Raw genomic sequence first — 20,519 nt, 5'->3', positions numbered from 1 at the left:
AAGGTGTAGATATTCAATGCCCCAGATTTTTTCAGTGATCTGCATTCCAATTTCCTGCCACTCAAGGGCTCAAGACCTCATCTCCTATATCCATTTGAGCTTTAAAATCCAGAAGGCTTATACATTGTTGGTGGGAAAGTAAATTACTACAACCTCTGTGAAAAACTGTATGGAGATTTCTTGAAGAACTAAAAATAGAATCACCATTTGACCCAGCAATCTCAATACTGGGCATCTACCCAAAGGAAAAGAAATTATTATATTAAAAAGATACCACTCTTTTTCAGGCTAGAACCATGTAAGGTGTAGAAGAGAAGAAGAAGAAGAAGGTTCCTGCTGTGCCAGAAACCCTTAAGAAAAAGAGAAGGAATTTCGCAGAGCTGAAGATCAAGCACCTGAGAAAGAAGTTTGCCCAAAAGGTGTCAAAAGGCAAGAAGGAAGCTTATCTATGAAAAAGCAAAGCACTATCACAAGGAATGTAGGCAGTTGTACAGAACTGAAATTCAAATGCCAAGGATGGCAAGAAAAGCTGGCAACTTCTATGTACCTGCAGAACCCAAATTGGCATTTGTCTTCAGGATCAGAGGTGTCAATTGTGTGAGCCCAAAGGTCCGAAAGGTGTTGCAGCTTCTTCGCCTCCGTCAAATCTTCAATGGAAGCTTTGTGAAGCTCAACAAGGCTTCAATTAACATGCTGAGGATTGTAGAGCCATACATTGCATGGGGGTGCCCAAATCTGAAGTCAGTAAATTAACTAATTTACAAGCGTGGTTATGGCAAAATCAATAAGAAGCAAGTTGCTTCGACAGATAACACTTTGATTGCTCGATCTCTTGGTAAATATAGCATCATCTGCATGGAGGATCTTATTCATGAGATCTATACTGTTGGAAAATGCTTCAAAGAAGCAAATAACTTCTTGCGGCCCTTCAAATTATCTTCTCCACGAGGCAGAATGAAGAAAAAACCACCCATTTTGTAGAAGTGGAGATGCTGGCAACAGGGAGGACCAGATCAACAGGCTTACTAGAAGACTGAACTAAGGTGTCTACCATGATTATTTTTCTAAGCTGGTTGGTTAATAAACAGTACCTGCTCTCAAATGGAAAAAAAATTAAAAAGATACCTGCACTCATGTTTATCACAGCACTATTCACAATAGCAATGTCATGGAATCAACCTAAGTGTCCATCAGCAGATGATAAGATAAAGAAAATATGGGATATACACACCATGGAATAGTATGCAGCCATAAAAAAGAATGAAATAATGTTCTTTGCAGCATCATAGATAAGAGTTGGAGGCCATTATCCCAAATGAAATAACTCAGAAACAGAAAATCAAATACTGCATGTTTTGACTTATAAGTAAGAGATAAACTCACAGACATAAAGACAGAAATAATAGACATTGAGGACTCCAAAAGGGGGAGGGATGGGAGGAGGGTAAGGGTTTTAAAAATTACCTATTGGGCTGGGCACCGAGGCTCACATCTGTAATCCTAGCACTTTGGGAGGCCAAGGCAAGAAGATTGAGCCTTCTTGAGCTCAACTCCTGCTTGAGCCCAAGAGTTTGAGAACAGCCTGGGAAACATGGTGAAACCACATCTCTACAAAAAATACAAAAATTAGCTGGGCATGGTGGTGCATGCCCATAGTCCCAGCTACACAGGAGGCTGAGGTAGGAGGATCACTTGAGCACAGGAGGTCAAGGCTGCAGTCAGCCATGATCATGCCACTGCACTCCAGCCTGGGCAACAGAGTGAGACCCTGTCTCATAAAAATACAGAAAAAAATTTTAAAATGGCCTGTTGGGTACAATGTTCACTATTTGGGTAATGGGTACACTAGAGCCCAAACCTCAAAATTATGCAAAATATCCATGTAACAAACCTGCACATATACCCCTTGAATCTAAAACTATTTTTAAAATAAAATAAAACAATACCCAGCAAAAAAAAAAAAATCCAAGCCCATTATTTACCAGCAACAATAAACTCTGGCCCCTCTGAGACTGTATGACTATCAGCCCTAGTCTTCAGCTCCCTCTGGTTCTAGGCATTTGAAAAGATGTTTGTTCAGGTTAAATTTTGTTATCACTTATAACAATTTCTAACGTTTATGAATAAACATTGGGAAACTAATTCTTTCTGAAAACTACTAGTGAGCCTCTGTTGGTATAAAACAACTAAACATCTTATGTCATAGTTGCTCAATGTGTTATAATGTACATTTGAATTTACCTATAATGTGTGACTATTGAACAGTCTTTTTTCCATATCAATATGAATGAGAATAGATGTAAAAATCAAGAATAAAATCTATTGGTGAAAAAATAAAAGGAAGTTCATTACATTCTATTGAACATTTCTAGGTATTTTCTAGCAGGAAGGTTTTCAGACTGCTTAGACTCCTATCTTACTGGAAATGGAACCAGCAGTTACATTAGATGCATTACTCCATTTAATCCTCATCCCAACCATGCAAGATAGATAATCATACTCCCATTTCACAAATGAGGAAATCGAGACTCATAGAAGTTACATAATTTTATCAAGGTCACACAGCTAATGCTGTCTGATTTCAAAGACCACATAATTCTCCTTATCTCCTATTACCTCTTTGGAAAGCCAGCCTATTTCCACTACTGTGTCTGAAAGAAGGGAGTCCAGAGCTTGTGAACAGTTTAAGCCAAAGAGTCATTTGAATGTTCTCCTTGAAAAACAATCTTAAGAAAAAAAGTTCCTGGCAAATTTCCATTATTAATTATAAGGGTGAGTGGTAAGCCAAAGAATTTATGAAGCCTGGATGTGGCTTGACATTACCTTTGGGGAAACCATCAAGAATCCCTGAATAGGCTCGTGTCTGAGCATACAGAGAGAGAGAGGCAGACCTTCCCTCCCCAGGCAGCCAGCCTCATTTTATTCAAGGGTGGGTCAGCAGAAGGTTTGGAGGATTGGCTCTGCCTGATATCTGTAGGAGAAAGTGGATACAGGAGAGGTTAATGTCCATGCTGAGGAATCATGAAGCCGATAAAAACCTGGATCATTGGATTAGAAGCTGGCCCAAGGCCAGACACAAAATATAGCCATAATTGGAGCCTTCCCAAGTAGAAAAAGATTATTAGTGGAATCACATTAATCACAATGATTAATGCTGAAACTCAAGCCTTTTATTATGTAAAAGGCTCAAAAGAGTATATTGGCAGAGAGGGAAAGGGTTCCAATTTTGCAGAAAATAGTGAACCAAAGAGGTACAGTAAATATTCAGGATGGGATTTGAAAATCAGAAACCTGGATGGGTCACACAAATCACACTTAAAAGCTGCTTATGCAAAGAAATTTGCCAGAAAGCAAATGTGCCTACAGATGGCCTATCAGGAGGCAGTTAGGTACTCCCCGCTTGCTGCAAGGGCAGCCAGGCTAAGGGAGAGGACAGGCCAGAAGGGGCCCAGGGTGTGGGGTGGAATGAGAACACAAGCCAAGAACAAAGATCTCACCGTCCAAAATCCTCCCAGAGTCCTCAACCTGCCAAGGGCAATGCCCCAGAGAGATCATCTTGGAGCTCCAGGGCCTTTAAAATCTCCTACCCTGGACCAGTTGGGGCAGAGGAACAGTGCTAACCAGGTATGACTTGTGAGTCGAAAAATAAATCACAATTACAAAAAAAAAAAAAAAAAAAACAAGATTTAAAACCAGTGCTGAATCATAAAAGTACACAAACCAAAGCCTCACCCATGAATCCAAACCAAGCTAGACGAAAGGTTGGTCAGTGACGAGGGAGACTCAGAAGAATGAGGCCACTTAAAAACGAAGAAGAAAGTTTATGCTGGAGAAAATCTCTAAACTGGAATTAGGTACTCAGGAGGCTCTTGTGGTCTGACCATTACCAATGGCAGGGACCCAACTCACAGGCAGGAAAGGACCACAAGTGTCCTTCCATATTCCTGGGCTTCTCAAACTGAGAGCAGACCATTAAATAATTATTCCCTGCCTTACATTTTATAGAAAAAAAATTCTGGAAGAAGAGAGGCAAATTATGTGCCTTTTAAAATTAATTTTTTACATGCCTATTTCCAAAAGGATCTAGGGTATGTCACACTATTAAAGCATATGCACATGGCAGTTAAATAAAGATGCTTGGCAAAGACTGGCTCACTCTTCACCAAACCCATTTTCTCTTCCAGCCAATAACATATGAACAGAAATATTAGTGCCACTTTCAGGGCTGGCCCATAGACACCTCCTAGGCATGACCACCCATAGTCTTTCTTCATTTTCTGGCTAAATGCAGGGGGATCTGAGTGGAATGACTCTCTGGGTCCCTGAATCTTTGCCTGTGGGACAACTGCCTGATGATCAGGAAAACACATTTGCACTTCACATGGGAAAACAATTCCTACTGTGAGAAGCCACTACGACTTGGGGGATTATTGTTATAACAGCTGGCATTCTATTTAATACAGAAGTTGGTAACTTGAAGAGGAATACGGACATAATAAAAACTAAACACAGTATTGGCTTGGCACTCAGATGGCAGGCAGAGAGGAAACTGTTCTCAGAGTGGAAAGATGGAGACCTACGATATTTCATGGCAAAACATTACACCTGTCACCTGGCATAACTTGGAAGCCAGAGCATGTGCCAACTGAGCCTGTAGCTCTAGAAAAGAAGTTGAAGAAAAGCTCAAATTTTTTTTCTGCTCTTAATAAGAAGGAAGAGGGAGGGAGAGAGAGAAACAGAGATTGAGTCGGGGGCCTCTAAGGATTGTAAAATCCTACTATTTTAAGGCTGCAAACAGTAATAGATTAGACTGAAGGAAGCATTAAAGAAAAAGGACTCCCAGATAAGAGTGTATTCCCAGCCAAGACCTCTCATTATGATTCCCTACCCTCTATGGCCTTTCTGTTCCGACATGAGGCCTCCTCAGCTCCTTGCCTCTCTAGCATGTGCACAGCCCTCACTGAGGCTCTAGGGAGCCTCTCACTCCCTGGACATTGTTCATGGACGCTGAGGAACTGGAGAATTCTCTTGGGCCCAGCTTCATGGAAACTTCCCTCAGCCATGTCTAATCTACATCCGGCCTCAACCACTGTAATATCAGACACCATAGTGAAACTGGAGCATCTCCAAAGGACTTGCAATTTTCTTAGTCTATGGCTTAAGAAATATGAAGTTCCCTGCCACTGGGTTTTCCCCTACCAACCTCCCTGGGTCCTTCTACCACCCCTTGACTCTCCTCTCTACTCCCAGTTGTTTCTCCCCATACCAGAAGGGATTCCTTCCTCCTATTCCTATATGAAAGAAAATCACCTCTAAGGAAGATCTTTCAAAAATATTGACCCTCTTATGCCTAGGCACACCTAGGCTATAAGATCCTTAATAGCAAGGATGCCTTGCCTTCAGGACTCATCCAGTGTCTGACATGCAATAGGCACCAATGTATCTTTGGTGAAATAAATTGAACGGTAGTAAATGAAGGGACAGAGAAAAGGGCTTGCAAGCAAAAAGTGGAAAAGAAGCTCCAGGTTCTCAAGATGAAGACCTGGGGAGGCAGGGGGCAGGGAGCAGTGGGAATGATAGAGGAGTTGCAGCTTGTATCTCTTGCCTGGTATAAACTTCCCAAGAGGACTTCTGAATTCAACTTGTTGCAATCCCTGTTTTCCTGCAGACCCCAAGGAAGGAGTACAGGCATGACTGCATTCACTCACAGAGGTCCGGACTTAAAGCCTAAGCTGTATTCATTGTAATTCAAACATATCTGGGCATGAGTGGAAGGCTGGTGGGGCAGGCCTTCCAAGGATCAGTTTGCATGAGGCACTAAGGAGACCCCTGGAAAATAATCCATCCCAGGGGAAGAAAGAGTTGAAGGGGAAAGTTTGAACCAAACAGAATAGAGGGCCAGGAAGGGAGGGGCAACTTTGAGTACAGCATAATGTCCATCTTTCAGCTCATTGTCTAGTCTAGTCCCTGTGGATGTGTGCCAGAATCCAAGATAAAGGACACTGCATTAAAAATAATTTTTAAAAGACAGAGCTTTATTCTTTTGAAAAAAAACTTTTTATTATTCAGTCGGTACTATAGAAATTGAAAGAAAGTTTGAGATCTATGCAGAGTGATCATATGTCCCAGTTCTCCCAGGACACTCCCAGTTTGCACCTGTTGTCTCAGCAAGTAACCCTGTTCCCTCTTCCAGCTTACTTCTGAAGTGTTCTAGAAGTTGTATGGTCACCTTGGTTCTAAGGGGCATTTTGGGGATAAATCTAGGTAAGTCACCTGCTCTTTTTCTAACATATAATGTCCTTGTGTTCATAAAAGAAGCCTCCTACTACAAAACAAAGAGAACAAGAAAAAGGAACACAAATTCCATTTTCGTGTGAGACTAGATGACATCTGTAACCCAGAAGCACATGAGATGAATCCAGAAAGCAAATAGAGGAATAGTAAATGGCTCAGCAGGACAGACTGAACTAACACTGAAGTGTCTTTAGAGGGACTTAACAGAGAGAAGAGGGCTAACGTACCCTGAAGAATCCAAGAAAAACTAAGGAACTGGAGTCACCAGGTACCTGGAAGGCAAGAGTAGAACCATCACTGTAAGCTATAAAGAAATTATCCCCTCAACATCCCACCAGGAGATGTGATACAGATTCTCTACATGAGTTGAACCAGACTTGCCTCATCTCAGGGACAGCAGGCCCAGAGGAGGGCATGCGAACCAAACTCAAACCAGGGAGAATTAACTGAATACTGTATCCTGAAATGTGAGACTCCAGTTATTTTCCCAGTTCCAGCTTCAGAACATTATCATTTAGCCTTCCATTCTCCAAGAAGATTTTAAAAAATAAAACACCCTGAGGGTGGAGGATTGAAGGGAAAACCTATAAATAATGACATTTGGGGCAATCTGGCTGGCCAACAAATTTTCCTACTTGAAACTCTGTAAGTAAACAAGACCAGCCCAAGTCTAATCAGTTTTTCAGTGCCTCATTCTTAAATATGAATGGGCACCAGGCTTTGGGGGCAGCTGTCAACTTGAAAGACAGAGGCTAAAACAAACAGGATAAAAAGAACGGGGGAAAAACAGAGACAAGATAAGAAGCAAGAGAAAATGTTAAGAAAATTATAATTAATGATAACCAATGACTTTAGAGGATGAAGAAAGATAGGCTACTACTATCTTCCTAAAGAAAACAGTCAGAGAATATGAATAAGCTCTTAGAAATTTAAATTATATCCACATTTTTTAAATTATTGAAGAAAAAGATAGAGGTGGACATTAGGAGAGGAAAACTGAGGGAAATGGAGGATCAATCCAAGTGGACAATATCTGCCTCATAGGAATTCCAAAAACAGAGAAAAAAATGGGGCTCAGCAGAGTGGGTGGCACATGGCTGCAATCCCAGCACTTTGGGAGGGCCATGTGGGAGGATAACTGGAACCCAAAAGTTTGAGACCAGCTTGGACAACATAGTAAGATCCCATTCTACAAAAAAAATAATTAAATTAGCTGCGTGTGGTAGCACATGCCTGTAGTCTTAGCTATTTAGGAAGCTGAGGCAGGAGGCTTGTTTGAGCCCAAGAGTGTAAGGTTACAGTGAGCTATAATTGCACCACTGCACTCCAGCCTGGGCAACCGAGTGAGATCTTGTCTCTTAAAAGAAGAAAAGAAAAGAAATTATCAAAGAAATATCACAAGAAAATTTTCCATTTGAACAACTATTCAAATTGAAAGAGCACACGAAGTATGTAACATACTGAATGAATAAAAGCACATCATTTGTGAAATTTCAGAACATTATGGATAAAAAGAAGATTTCAAAAGATCTTAAAAGTTTCCAGAAAAAATACAAGTCACAAAAAAATGAAGAATGAGAATAGCATCAGATTTTTAAGAAGCAATATTGGAAGCTAGAAGAAGGTAGAGTAACACCTTACACACTCTGAGAAAAATAGTTTCCAACATAAAATTCTATACCCATTTAAACTATCAATCAATTTTTAAAGTAGAAAAAGGATAGAATCTTATAAAATATATCTGTCATACTTCCATTTCTCAGAAAACTACAGGAAATGGGCTCCACAAAAATGATGGAGTTAAACAAGAAAAAAAAAAGAGTACATCACATCTAGGAAATAGGAGATTCAAGATAGGAGAAAGGCAGAAGGAATACCCAGGATGACATCAGAGAAGCTATTCACTGAACAACTCTTTGTGACTGAAGCAAGGGAAGAAAGGCTCTAGGAGAAGTTAGCCTCTAAGAAAGGTTAAAACATTAAATGATTTTAACATTGTCTGGCAGGTACATAAGAAATTATCCCTATAAACTTTATAAAATTCATCAGGGAAGGGTGGGAAGAGACACTAAAATAAACCAGGCTTGCAGCACATTCAGCATTAATCATTAGGTCAACTTGCTCTTTGATCTGCTTTCTCATAGTCTTTTTGGTGCCTATTGCTTCAGAACCACTGCTATAGCTTCAGAACCTGTTACAAGATTATAGTTCCAATGACAGAAAACCAAACACTGCATGTTCTCACTCATAAGTGAGAGTTAAACAATGAGGACACATGGACACAGGAAGGGGAACATCACACACTGGGGCCTGTCAGGGCCCCAGGAGGAGCTAGGGGAGGGATAGCATTAGGAGAAATACCTAATGTAGATGACGGGTTGATGGGTGCAGCAAACCACCATGGCACGTGTATACCTATGTAACAAACCTGCATGTTCTGCACATGTATCCCAGAACTTAAAGTATAATAATTTAAAAAAAGATTATATTTCCCATGAACTACTCTACAGATAACAACTTAAACATTATAAAATGATAACTTTTCCACTTGAGATATTCTTTTATGTCCTGTGTACCAGTGAAATTACTGATGTCAGCTGGTCTGAAGGACCCCATGAGAAGCTGACTCACCCAAAAAAGTGTAGTTTCCACATCCTGATGATTTCATTCCCTTTACCCCAACAAATCAATGACACTGATTTTCCAACCCCTTACCTTCCATAATCCCCTTAAAAACCCCAGCCCAGAATTCCTTGGATAAATGGATTTGAGGGTCTCCTCCCATCTCCTCACTTGACACCCTGAAATCACTAAACTCTTTCTCTGCTTTAAACCCTGCTGTCTCAGTGTATTGGTCTGTTACTGTATAGCACGCATATAAAGGTGTTGGTCCTGTAACACATGTAGAAAATTGAATTGGGTGGAATTTTATAGAACTGTGGCAAGATGTGGAAAGATTTAGCCCAAGATTCCAGAAAATAAAAGAAGTAAAAATAAATGAGATACTTACCAATTTTTGGAAAAATAAGTTGTTCAAGAAGGAAGTAAAATAATATACTCTTAACTCAGCCAGAATAAGTAAGATCAAACAATATGCTAAGAACAGTAAATATGGACTTTTACTATGGTTATGAAATCTTCTGATTATATTGGGAGGGTGGGAGATAGCAAGTGGTAATAGAGGTTTAGAAGTCTCATCTCCCCATAATAAATACCGTCTAGAAGTGATTAATCACGAGAGAGCAGCATGTCTATATTAGTTAGAAATATCAAGGTAAATATCAGAAGAGAAAAGATTAAAAGCTAAAAGTGACTACTTCCGGAAAGACGGAGGAAGGCTGTTAAGAGGGGGAAAGCTGGGTATTTTTTAAATAAGTATTTTAGCACTACTTGACTTTTTAAAATTACGGGCATGTACTTCTTCAACAAAAATAAAAGTACTCTTCTAAAGAGTGGGACTTCTTTGTAGGCTCTTTTTCCTCCATCTAGTAATTTTTAAAATTACAATAATAAATCTATGTAAGAAGATGGGAGCCTAAGGCGTTAATGAGGGGTAAAAGGCATTATCTCCATTTCAAAGCCATTGTTGAAGCACAGAACAGGCCCAACAGCCTGAACAGTGAGTACCAAGGAGGTTTTTCATAATTTCTGGTATCCAGAACTGTGTGAATAGCCTTCCTGAGTTTAGGAAAGTTTCCACTAGAGTACTACTGCCTCCTCAAGTCAGATTCTTGCTTCCCCAGTCTTCTTTGCAGCCAGGGCATGGAGCACAGGCTTCAGTATGAAGAGAAGTGACGTGAAGAAGGAGGCACCATATGGGAGCCCTTCTGGCAGAATGGGAAAGCGTGGCAGGGTTACAGCTGGCCCTCAAAGGCAGCAATGGCAAAGGTCTTAGCAGTCAGCGTGCCAGGCCCAGCATTGGCACCATGAGCCACACTGCCCCTACACAGCAGGAAAAGTGAGCAGTCAGCCCATGTAGTTGGGCTTTGTTTCTAGCTGTGTTGCTCAAAGCCTGATTCTCTGATCTCCTCTATGATTCTTTAAACAACCTGGTATCCTTTAACAAATTCCTTTTCTGCTTAAATTAACTAGGGTAGGTTTCATTACTTTCAACTACGAACCATGACGGATACAGCGAGCCAGACCAGCATAACCTCGAATGGAGATTTATGAGAGGACAAGAGAACATTGAAATGTCAAGATCCAGAGGAAACTCCCTCGCAGCAACCAGAGCAGGTGGAAAGGAAAACAGCAGAAGAACATGGTAGCTCGGAGGGCTGGGTAAGTGAACACTTGAAGATGCCATAGTCTTCCTGAACTCGTTGCAACACGTTTTAGGATGGGCTGGAATTCTGACGAAGCACATCAGCACAGAACCAGAGAAGTATAGTTTCATTATTGCTAAACGATGAGCTTAGTTTTATCCTCCAAACTGATGTGTCTAGGAAGCGAAGTCCAGAATAGTCAAAGGCCTGAACGGAAATCTATGTGTCACATTCAGCTTCTCCTGGGTGTTGCACTCCTCTGCTCAAACCCTCCACTGGCTTCCCCATTTTATTCAATGAGTCCCTCCCCAACATTAAGTTTCTGACCCTACGTCCTACCCCCTTCACTCCTTATGCCCCAGCCACTGTTTTTGCTGTTCCCCAAATCCAGACATGCTCCTACCTCAGGGCTTCTGCACTGAGAGAGGGCAGGGCCCTCTCCCTTTCCCCAGATAGCCACATGGTTCACCATTCCCTTCTTCCAAACACTTAAATGTGGCTTGCTCTGACCACCCTATTTTATATCTCACCCTTCCCAAGCATTCCCCAAACCTCTGCTTATTTTTTTGTCATGACACTCAGCGCCATCTAGCTCACTATACAATTTTCTAATTTATTCAGTTATTAGCGGTCTCCCTTGACTTGATTGAGGGTGTTGGATCTCAAGTGAAGCTATTTGTTCCTTTTTAGTTTCTGTATCAACTGATCTTCAAAGGAAGCAAAGTATTTTTAGCAGCTCCATGTTCCAAAACATAGCTGAATTAAAAGCAGTCAAATTCTACTGGCCTGAGGACAGCATGGCTTGCCTTTCACCTGAAATGAAGTCTAAAGGGTAATCAGCATGGCAGGCCAACTCAGTCTCTAATTGACGATCTTCCACAGCCTGTTAGCAAACAACTCAGAAAACACCAATCTCTGCTCTCAGGAGCCTTCCAAAGCCCCCTAACAGCCAAGAAGATCAGATTCCATTATGGTCTTCAAATCTGAAATTGCTCATGTGAAAAAGAAAACTCCAGAATACATACACACTGCACACACACACATACACACACAAGCACATACACACGGTATACAATAGGTAGTAGATTCTCTTACTCCCAATTTGAGAAGCTGACATTGTACCAAGACTTACTTATCTAAGTATGTGAATGAAATGAGAACGGATGTCCCTCCCTGGTGCAGAATTCCACTCATGCTAATGTTTCCAGCAGTGTCCACATTTGGAAATGAGAGTGAGGTGTGTGCTGCCAGGGGTCTGGCCAGTGCTCCTGAAAATTCAGGAGAGCAGCTGCTGCATTGCCTCCCTCAACCACGTGCTTCTGCGTGGTCCTGGCCCCACCCGGGGGAGTGTCAATGTAATTGGAAACCACAAACTTCTGGAGGGTCACTTAGGGTCTCTAAGCTCTCTCCCAGATGAGTGGGGGCTCCACTCAGGCTGGATTTCAGGAGCATGCCAAGTGGGTGTGATGGTAAGGCACACGGTGAAATGGAGAGCAAAAGGAAATGGAAAACTGTGCCATCTTAGTCCATTTGGGCTGCTATAACAAAATGCCACAGACCGGGTGGCTTATAAACCACAGAAATGTATTCCTCACAGTTCTGGAGGCTGAGAGGTCCAAGGTCAAGCAAATTCAGTGTCCAATGAGGGCCTGCTTACTAGTTCATGGACAGCTGTCTTCCTGCTGTGTCCTCACATGGAAGAAGGGGCAAGGGACTTCTTTGGGCCTTTTTTTTTTTTTTTTTGAGACAGAGTCTCACTCTGTTGCCTAGGCTGGAGTGCAATGGTTCAATCTCAGCTCACTGCAACCTCTACCTCTTCCTCTTGATTCAAGTGATTCTCCCACCTCAGCTTCCCAAGTAGCTGGGATTACAGGCGTGTGCCTCTATGCCTGGCTACTTTTTGTATTTTTAGTAGAGATGGAGTTTCACTTGTTGGCCAGGCTGGTCTCAAACTCCTGACTTCAGGTGATCCACCCCGCCTCGGTCTCCCAAAGTCCTGGGATTACAGGCGTGAGCCACTGCGCCCAGCCATCTGGGCCCTCTTTTATAAGGGCACTAACCCCTTTCATGAGGACTCCACCCTCATGACCTAATTCCATCCTCATGTCCTAACTCACCTCCTAATTCCATCACACTGGGGGCTAGTAACTTATGAACTTGGTGGGAGACACAAACATTCAGAGCCTAGCATGTGCAAAGACAAAGAGCATTCAGAAGTAAGGAACCTTCTGAATCATCAGGTCTAAGAAAGCAGGCAGAGAAGACAGAACAAAATCAAGTCTAGAGGTTCTACCCAAATGCAGGACAGACACAGCAGACAGGTGCAGAAAGCAGTGCCCAGAGTGGTGCCCTCGGTACCAGGGCACAGAGGAGGAAAATGTTTACAGAGCACGTGAGGTCTCATTCTTGAAGAGCGAGGGGGCAATTGAGGATCCTGAGCCATACCAGACTGTGGGGGAAAGAGTCACTGAGGAGGCAGCTGGCATCACTGTCACCAGGGTTGATGGAGGGCCTAATCCCATGTGGAACACAACCAGGAGGACGGAGAGTAGCAGCCTAGGATTCCAGACAAGAGAAGGGCATTGAGTAAACATGTGCTAGACCCTACAAGCAACATTGGCCACTGCAAAGATGTTCAAATATTGATTTTTCATAAGCCAAAACTTTTTTTTTAGAGACAGAGTCTCACTCTGTCATCCAAGCTGAAGTGCAGTAACACCATCATAGCTCACTCTAACCTCAGCCTTCTGGGCTCAAGCAATCCTCTGACCTCAACCTCCCGAGTAGCTGGGACTACAGGCGTGTGCCATCATGCCCAGCTAACTTTTTTTTTTTCTAATTTTTGTAGAGAGGGAGGTCTCACCATGTTTCCCAGGCTGGTCTCAAACTCCTCGGCTCAAGCAATCCTCCTATTTTTGCCACCCAAAGTGCTGAGGATACAGGCGTGAGCCACCGCACCTGGCTCCAACTTATTTAAGTACATTGAGTGATGATTTTTAAAAGAACCTGTTGTGATATAAATAATCTCTGAGCCATGGTGTAACTTTAGATCCCCAGATATTTTAATTTCTTGAAGCAAGTCAAACAAGTACACAAATAGAACTTATTCTCAGTGTTTCTAACCTAAGTGCCGCTGGGAGGCTGTATGCAATAGGTATGCCTCCCAGACAGGAAAGGAAAAGCAAAACCTCCCTGAAGCCAAATTCTGCAAAAAGAGGAGGACCCTCTTACCTGCTCCTGATACAGATCAGAATATTGGCCATAACAATTATTTCAGATTCATACAGTTTGGTTATCCACATAGAATACCTCTTTTTTAAATATGTTATTTTTAACTGACAAATAATAATTGTATATATCTATGGGGAGCAATGCAATGTTTTGATATATATATATATATATATACATACACATTGTGGAAAGATTAAATCAAGCTAATTAGCATATCTACCACTTCACTTTTTTTGGTCTGGTGCAAACATGTAAAATCTACTTTTTAAGCAATTTTAAAATATAATTTTTTAAATTTTACTTTAAGTTCTGAAAATACATTATTACTAACTATAGTCCCCATGCCGTGTGATAGAACTTATTCCTCCTAACCAAAACTTTGTACCTTTGACCAACATTCTGTAACTTGAAACTTTATGAAGGCAACAAAATAATTCCTTAAGAATGTCGGGCGGCAGGGTGGAGCCAAGATGGACGAATAGAAACAGCTCCAGTCTACAGCTCCCAGTGTGAGCGACGCAGAAGACGGGTGATTTCTGCATTTCCAACTGAAGTACCGGGTTCATCTCACTGGGGAGTGTCGGAAAGAGGGTGCAGGACAGTGGGTGCAGTGCAATGAGCATGAGCTGAAGCAGGGCGAGGCATCGCCTCACCTGGGAAGTGCAAGGGGTCAGGGAATTCCCTTTCCTAGTCAAAGTGACAGACGGCACCTGGAAAATCTAGTCACTCCCACCCTAATTCTGCCCTTTTCCAATGGTCTTAGCAAACGGCACACCAGGAGATTATATCCCGCACCTGGCTCGGAGGGTCCTACTCCCACGGAGCCTAGCTCATTGCTAGCACAGCAGTCTGAGATCAAACTGGAAGGTGGCAGCAAGGCTGGAGGAGGGGCGCCCGCCATTGCTGAGGCTTGAGTAGGTAAACAAAGCAGCCAGGAAGCTCGAACTGGGTGGAGCCCACCGCAGCTCAAGGAGGCCTGCCTGCCTCTGTAGACTCCACCTCTGGGAGCAGGGCATAGCCGAACAAAAGGCAGCAGATTCCTCTGCAGACTTAAATGTCCCTGTCTGACAGCTTTGAAGAGAGCAGTGGTTCTCCCAGCACACAGCTGGAGATCTGAGAATAGACAGACTGCCTCCTCAAGTGCGTCCCTGATGCCCAAGTAGTCTAACTGGGAGGAACCCCCCCCAGTAGGGGCAGACTGACACCTCACATGGCCGGGTATTCCTCTGAGACAAAACTTCCAGAGGAACGATCAGGCAGCAACATTAGCTGTTCACCAATATCCGTTGTTCTGCAGCCTCCACTGCTGATACCCAGGCAAACAGGGTCTGGAGTGGACATCCAGCAAACTCCAACAGACCTGCAGCTGAGGGTCCTGACTGTTAGAAGGAAAACTAACAAACAGAAAGGACATCCACACCAAAACCCCATCTGTACGTCACCATCATCAAAGACCAAAGGTAGATAAAACCACAAAGATGGGGAAAAAACAGAGCAGAAAAACTGGAAACTCTAAAAATCAGAGTCCCTCTCCTCCTCCAAAGGAACGCAGCTCCTCACCAGCGACGGAACAAAGCTGGACGGAGAATGACTTTAAAGAGTTAAGAGAAGAAGGCTTCAGACCATCAAACTACTCCGAGCTACAAGAGGAAGTTCAAACCCACGGCAAAGAAGTTAAAAACCTTGAAAAAGAATTAGACAAATGGATAACTAGAATAACCAGTATAGAAAAGTCCTTAAAGGACCTGATGGAGCTGAAAACCAAGGCACGAGAACTACGTGACGAATGCACAAGCCTCAGTAGCCAATTCGATCAACTGGAAGAAAGGGTATCAGAGATGGAAGATCAAATGAATGAAATGAAGTGAGAAGAGAAGTTTAGAGAAAAAAGAATAAAAACAAACGAACAAAGCCTCCAAGAAATATGGGACTATGTGAAAAGACCAAATCTACGTCTGATTGGTGTACCTGAAAGTGACGGGGAGAATGGAACCAAGCTGGAAAACACTCTGCAGGATATTATACAGGAGAACGTCCCCAATCTAACAAGGCAGGCCAACATTCAAATTCAGGAAATACAGAGAACACCACAAAGATACTCCTTGAGAAGAGCAACTCCAAGACACATGATTGTCAGATTCACCAAAGTTGAAATTAAGGGAAAAATGTTAAGAGCAGCCAAAGAGAAAGGTTGGGTTACCCACAAAGGGAAGCCCATCAGACTAACAGCTGATCTCTCTGCAGAAACCCTACAAGCCAGAAGAGAGTGGGGGCCAATATTCAACCTTCTTAAAGAAAAGAATTTTCAACCCAGAATTTCATATCCAGCCAAACTAAGCTTCATAAGTGAAGGAGAAATAAAATCCTTTACAGACAAGCAAATGCTGAGAGATTTTGTCACCACCAGGCCTGCCCTAAAAGAGCTCCTGAAGGAAGCACTAAACATGGAAAGGAACAACCAGTACCAGCCACTGCAAAAACATGCCAAATTGTAAAGACCATTGAGGCTAGGAAGAAACTGCATCAACTAACAAGCAAAATAACCAGCTAACATCATAATGACAGGATCAGATTCACACATAATAATATTAACCTTAAATGTAAATGGGCTAAATGCTCCAATTAAAAGACACAGACTGGCAAATTGGATAAAGAGTCAAGACCCATCACTGTGCTGTATTCAGGAAACACATCTCACATGCAGAGACACACATACACTCAAAATAAAGGGATGGAGGAAGATCTACCAAGCAAATGGAAAACAAAAAAAGGCAGGTGTTGCAATCCTAGTCTCTGATAAAACAGACTTTAAACCAACAAAGATCAAAAGAGACAAAGAAGGCCATTACATAATGGTAAAGGGATCAATTCAACAAGAAGCGCTAACTATCCTAAATATATATGCGCCCAACACAGGAGCACCCAGATTCATAAAGCAAGTCCTTAGAGACCTGGAAAGAGACTTAGACTCCCACACAATAATAATGGGAGACTTTAACACCCCACTGTCAACATTAGACAGATCAACGAGACAGAAAGTTAACAAGGATATCCAGGAATTAAACTCAGCTCTGCACCAAGCAGACCTAATAGACATCTACAGAACTCTCCATGCCAAATCAACAGAATATACATTCTTCTCAGCACCACACTGCACTTATTCCAAAATTGACCACATAGTTGGAAGTAAAGCATTCCTCAGCAAATGTAAAATAACAGAAATTATAACAAACTGTCTCTCAGACCACAGTGCAATCAAACGAGAACTCAGGATTAAGAAACTCACTCAAAACCACTCAACTACATGGAAACTGAACAACCTGCACCTGAATGACTACTGGGTACATAACAAAATGAAGGCAGAAATAAAGATGTTCTTTGAAACCAATGAGAACAAAGACACAACATACCAGAATCTCTGGGACACATTCAAAGCAGTGTGTAGAGGGAAATTTATAGCACTAAATGCCCACAAGAGAAAGCAGGGAAGATCTAAAATTGACACCCTAACATCACAATTAAAAGAACTAGAGAAGCAAGAGCAAACACATTCAAAAGCTAGCAGAAGGCTAGAAATAACTAAAATCAGAGCAGAACTGAAGGAAATAGAGACACAAAAAACCCTTCAAAAAATTAATGAATCCAGGAGCTGGTTTTTTGAAAAGATCAACAAAATTGACAGACCGCTAGCTAGACAAATAAAGAAGAAAAGAGAGAAGAATCAAATAGACACAATAAAAAATGATAAAGGGGATATCACCACTGATCCCACAGAAATACAAACTACCATCAGAGAATACCATAAACACCTCTATGCAAATAAACTAGAAAATCTAGAAGAAATGGATAAATTCCTCAACACATACACCCTCCCAAGACTAAACCAGGAAGAAGTTGAATCTCTGAATAGACCAATAACAGGATCTGAAATTGTGGCAATAATTAATAGCTTACCAACCAAAAAAAGTCCAGGACCAGATGGGTTCACAGCCGAATTCTACCAGAGGTACAAGGAGGAGCTGGTACCATTCCTTCTGAAATTATTCCAATCAATAGAAAAAGAGGGAATCCTCCCTAACTCATTTTATGAGGCCAGCCTCATCCTGATACCAAAGCCTGGCAGAGACACAACAAAAAAAGAGAATTTTAGACCAATATCCCTGATGAACATTGATGCAAAAATCCTCAATAAAATACTGGCAAACCGAATCCAGCAGCACATCAAGAAGCTTATCCACCATGATCAAGTGGGCTTCATCCCTGGGATGCAAGGCTGGTTCAACATATGCAAATCAATAAACATAATCCAGCATATAAACAGAACCAACGACAAAAACCACCTGATGATCTCGATAGATGCAGAAAAGGCCTTTGACAAAATTCAACAACCCTTCATGCTAAAAACTCTCAATAAATTAGGTATTAATGGGACGTATCTCAAAATAATAAGAGCTATCTATGACAAACCCACAGCCAATATCATACTGAATGGGCAAAAACTGGAAGCATTTCCTTTGAAAACTGAAACAAGACAGGGATGCCCTCTCTCACCACTCCTATTCAACATAGTGTTGGAAGTTCTGGCCAGGGCCATCAGGCAGGAGAAGGAAATAAAGGGTATTCAATTAGGAAAAGAGGAAGTCAAATTGTCCTTGTTTGCAGATGACATGATTGTATATCTAGAAAACCCCATCGTCTCAGCCCAAAATCTCCTTAAGCTGATAGGCAACTTCAGCCAAGTCTCAGGATACAAAATCAATGTACAAAAATCATGAGCATTCTTACACACCAATAACAGACAAACAGAGAGCCAAATCATAAGTGAACTCCCATTCACAATTGCTTCAAAGAGAATAAAATACCTAGGAATCCAACTTACAAGGGATGTGAAGGACCTCTTCAAGGAGAACTACAAACCACTGCTCAATGAAATAAAAGAGGATACAAACAAATGGAAGAACATTCCACGCTCATGGGTAGGAAGAATCAATATCGTGAAAATGGCCATACTGCCCAAGGTAATTTATAGATTCAATGCCATCCCCATCAAGCTACCAATGACTTTCTTCACAGAATTGGAAAAAACTACTTTAAAGTTCATATGGAACCAAAGAAGAGCCCACATTGCCAAGTCAATCCTAAGCCAAAAGAACAAAGCTGGAGGCATCATGCTACCTGACTTCAAACTATACTACAAGGCTACAGTAACCAAAACAGCATGGTACTGGTACCAAAACAGAGATGTAGACCAATGGAACAGAACAGAGCCCTCAGAAATAATGCCACATATCTACAACTATCTGATCTTTGACAAACCTGACAAAAACAAGCAACGGGGAAAGGATTCCCTATTTAATAAATGGTGCTGGGAAAACTGGATAGCCATATGTAGAAAGCTGAAACTGGATCCCTTCCTTACACCTTATACCAAAATTAATTCAAGATGGATTAAAGACTTAAATGTTAGACCTAAAACCATAAAAAACCCTAGAAGAAAACCTAGGCAATACCATTCAGGACATAGGCGTGGGCAAGGACTTCATGTCTAAAACATGAAAAGCAATGGCAACAAAAGCCAAAATTGACAAATGGGATCTAATTAAACTAAAGACATTCTGCACAGCAAAAGAAACTGCCGTCAGAGTGAACAAGCAACCTACAGAATGGGAGAAAATTTTTGCAATCTACTTATCTGACAAATGGCTAATATCCAGAATCTACAATGAACTCCAACAAATTTACAAGAAAAAAACAAACAACCCCATCAAAAAGTGGGCAAAGGACATGAACAGACACTTCTCAAAAGAAGACATTTATGCAGCCAAAAGGCACATGAAAAAATGCTCATCATTACTGGCCATCAGAGAAATGCAAATCAAAACCACAATGAGATACCATTTCACACCAGTTAGAATGGCCATCATTAAAAAGTCAGGAAACAAGAGGTGCTGGAGAGGATGTGGAGAAATAGGAGCAGTTTTACACTGTTGGTGGGACTGTAAACTAGTTCAACCATTGTGGAAGTCAGTGTGGCGATTCCTCAGGGATCTAGAACTAGAAATACCATTTGACCCAGCCATCCCTTTACTGGGTATATACCCGAAGGATTATAAATCATGCTGCTATAAAGACACATGCACATGTATGTTTATTGCGGCACTATTCACAATAGCAAAGACTTGGAACCAACCCAAATGTCCAACAATGATAGACTGGATTAAGCAAATGTGGCACATATATACCATGGAATGCTATGCAGCCATAAAAAATGATGAGTTCATGTCCTTTGTAGGGACATGGACAAAGCTGGAAACCATCATTCTCAGCAAACTATCCCAAGGACAAAAAACTAAACACCGCATATTCTCACTCATAGGTGGGAATTGAACAATGAGAACACATGGACACAGGAAGGGGAACATCACACTCCAGGGACTATTGTGGGGTGGGAGGAGGGGGGAGGGATAGCATTTGGAGATATACCTAATGTTAAATGACGAGTTACTGGGTGCAGCACGCCAACATGGCACATGTATACATATGTAACAAACCTGCACGTTGTGCACATGTACCCTAAAACTTAAAGTATAATAAAAAAAAAGAAAAAAAAAAGAATGTCAACAACCTTCCTTCTCCATGGTAAGGACACCATCCGGATTACTCTGCTTGTCAATACACAATACACAACAAACAACAAAGAATATGTGGGGGATTCTTGTCCTGAGTCAC

The 20,519-nt window shown here is 41.7% G+C and overlaps 1 pseudogene; it reads left to right on the top strand.

The window, feature by feature from the left end:
• Positions 1-296: 296 nt before the first annotated feature.
• On the top strand, positions 297-1,042 carry LOC100593476 (annotated as a pseudogene).
• Positions 1,043-20,519: the final 19,477 nt, after the last annotated feature.

This window comes from Nomascus leucogenys, chromosome 14, assembly GCF_006542625.1.
Source record: "Nomascus leucogenys isolate Asia chromosome 14, Asia_NLE_v1, whole genome shotgun sequence".
NCBI lineage: Eukaryota > Metazoa > Chordata > Mammalia > Primates > Hylobatidae > Nomascus > Nomascus leucogenys.
The sequence above is the reverse complement of the archived record's forward strand: the minus strand, read 5'-3'. Positions and strand labels throughout refer to the sequence as shown.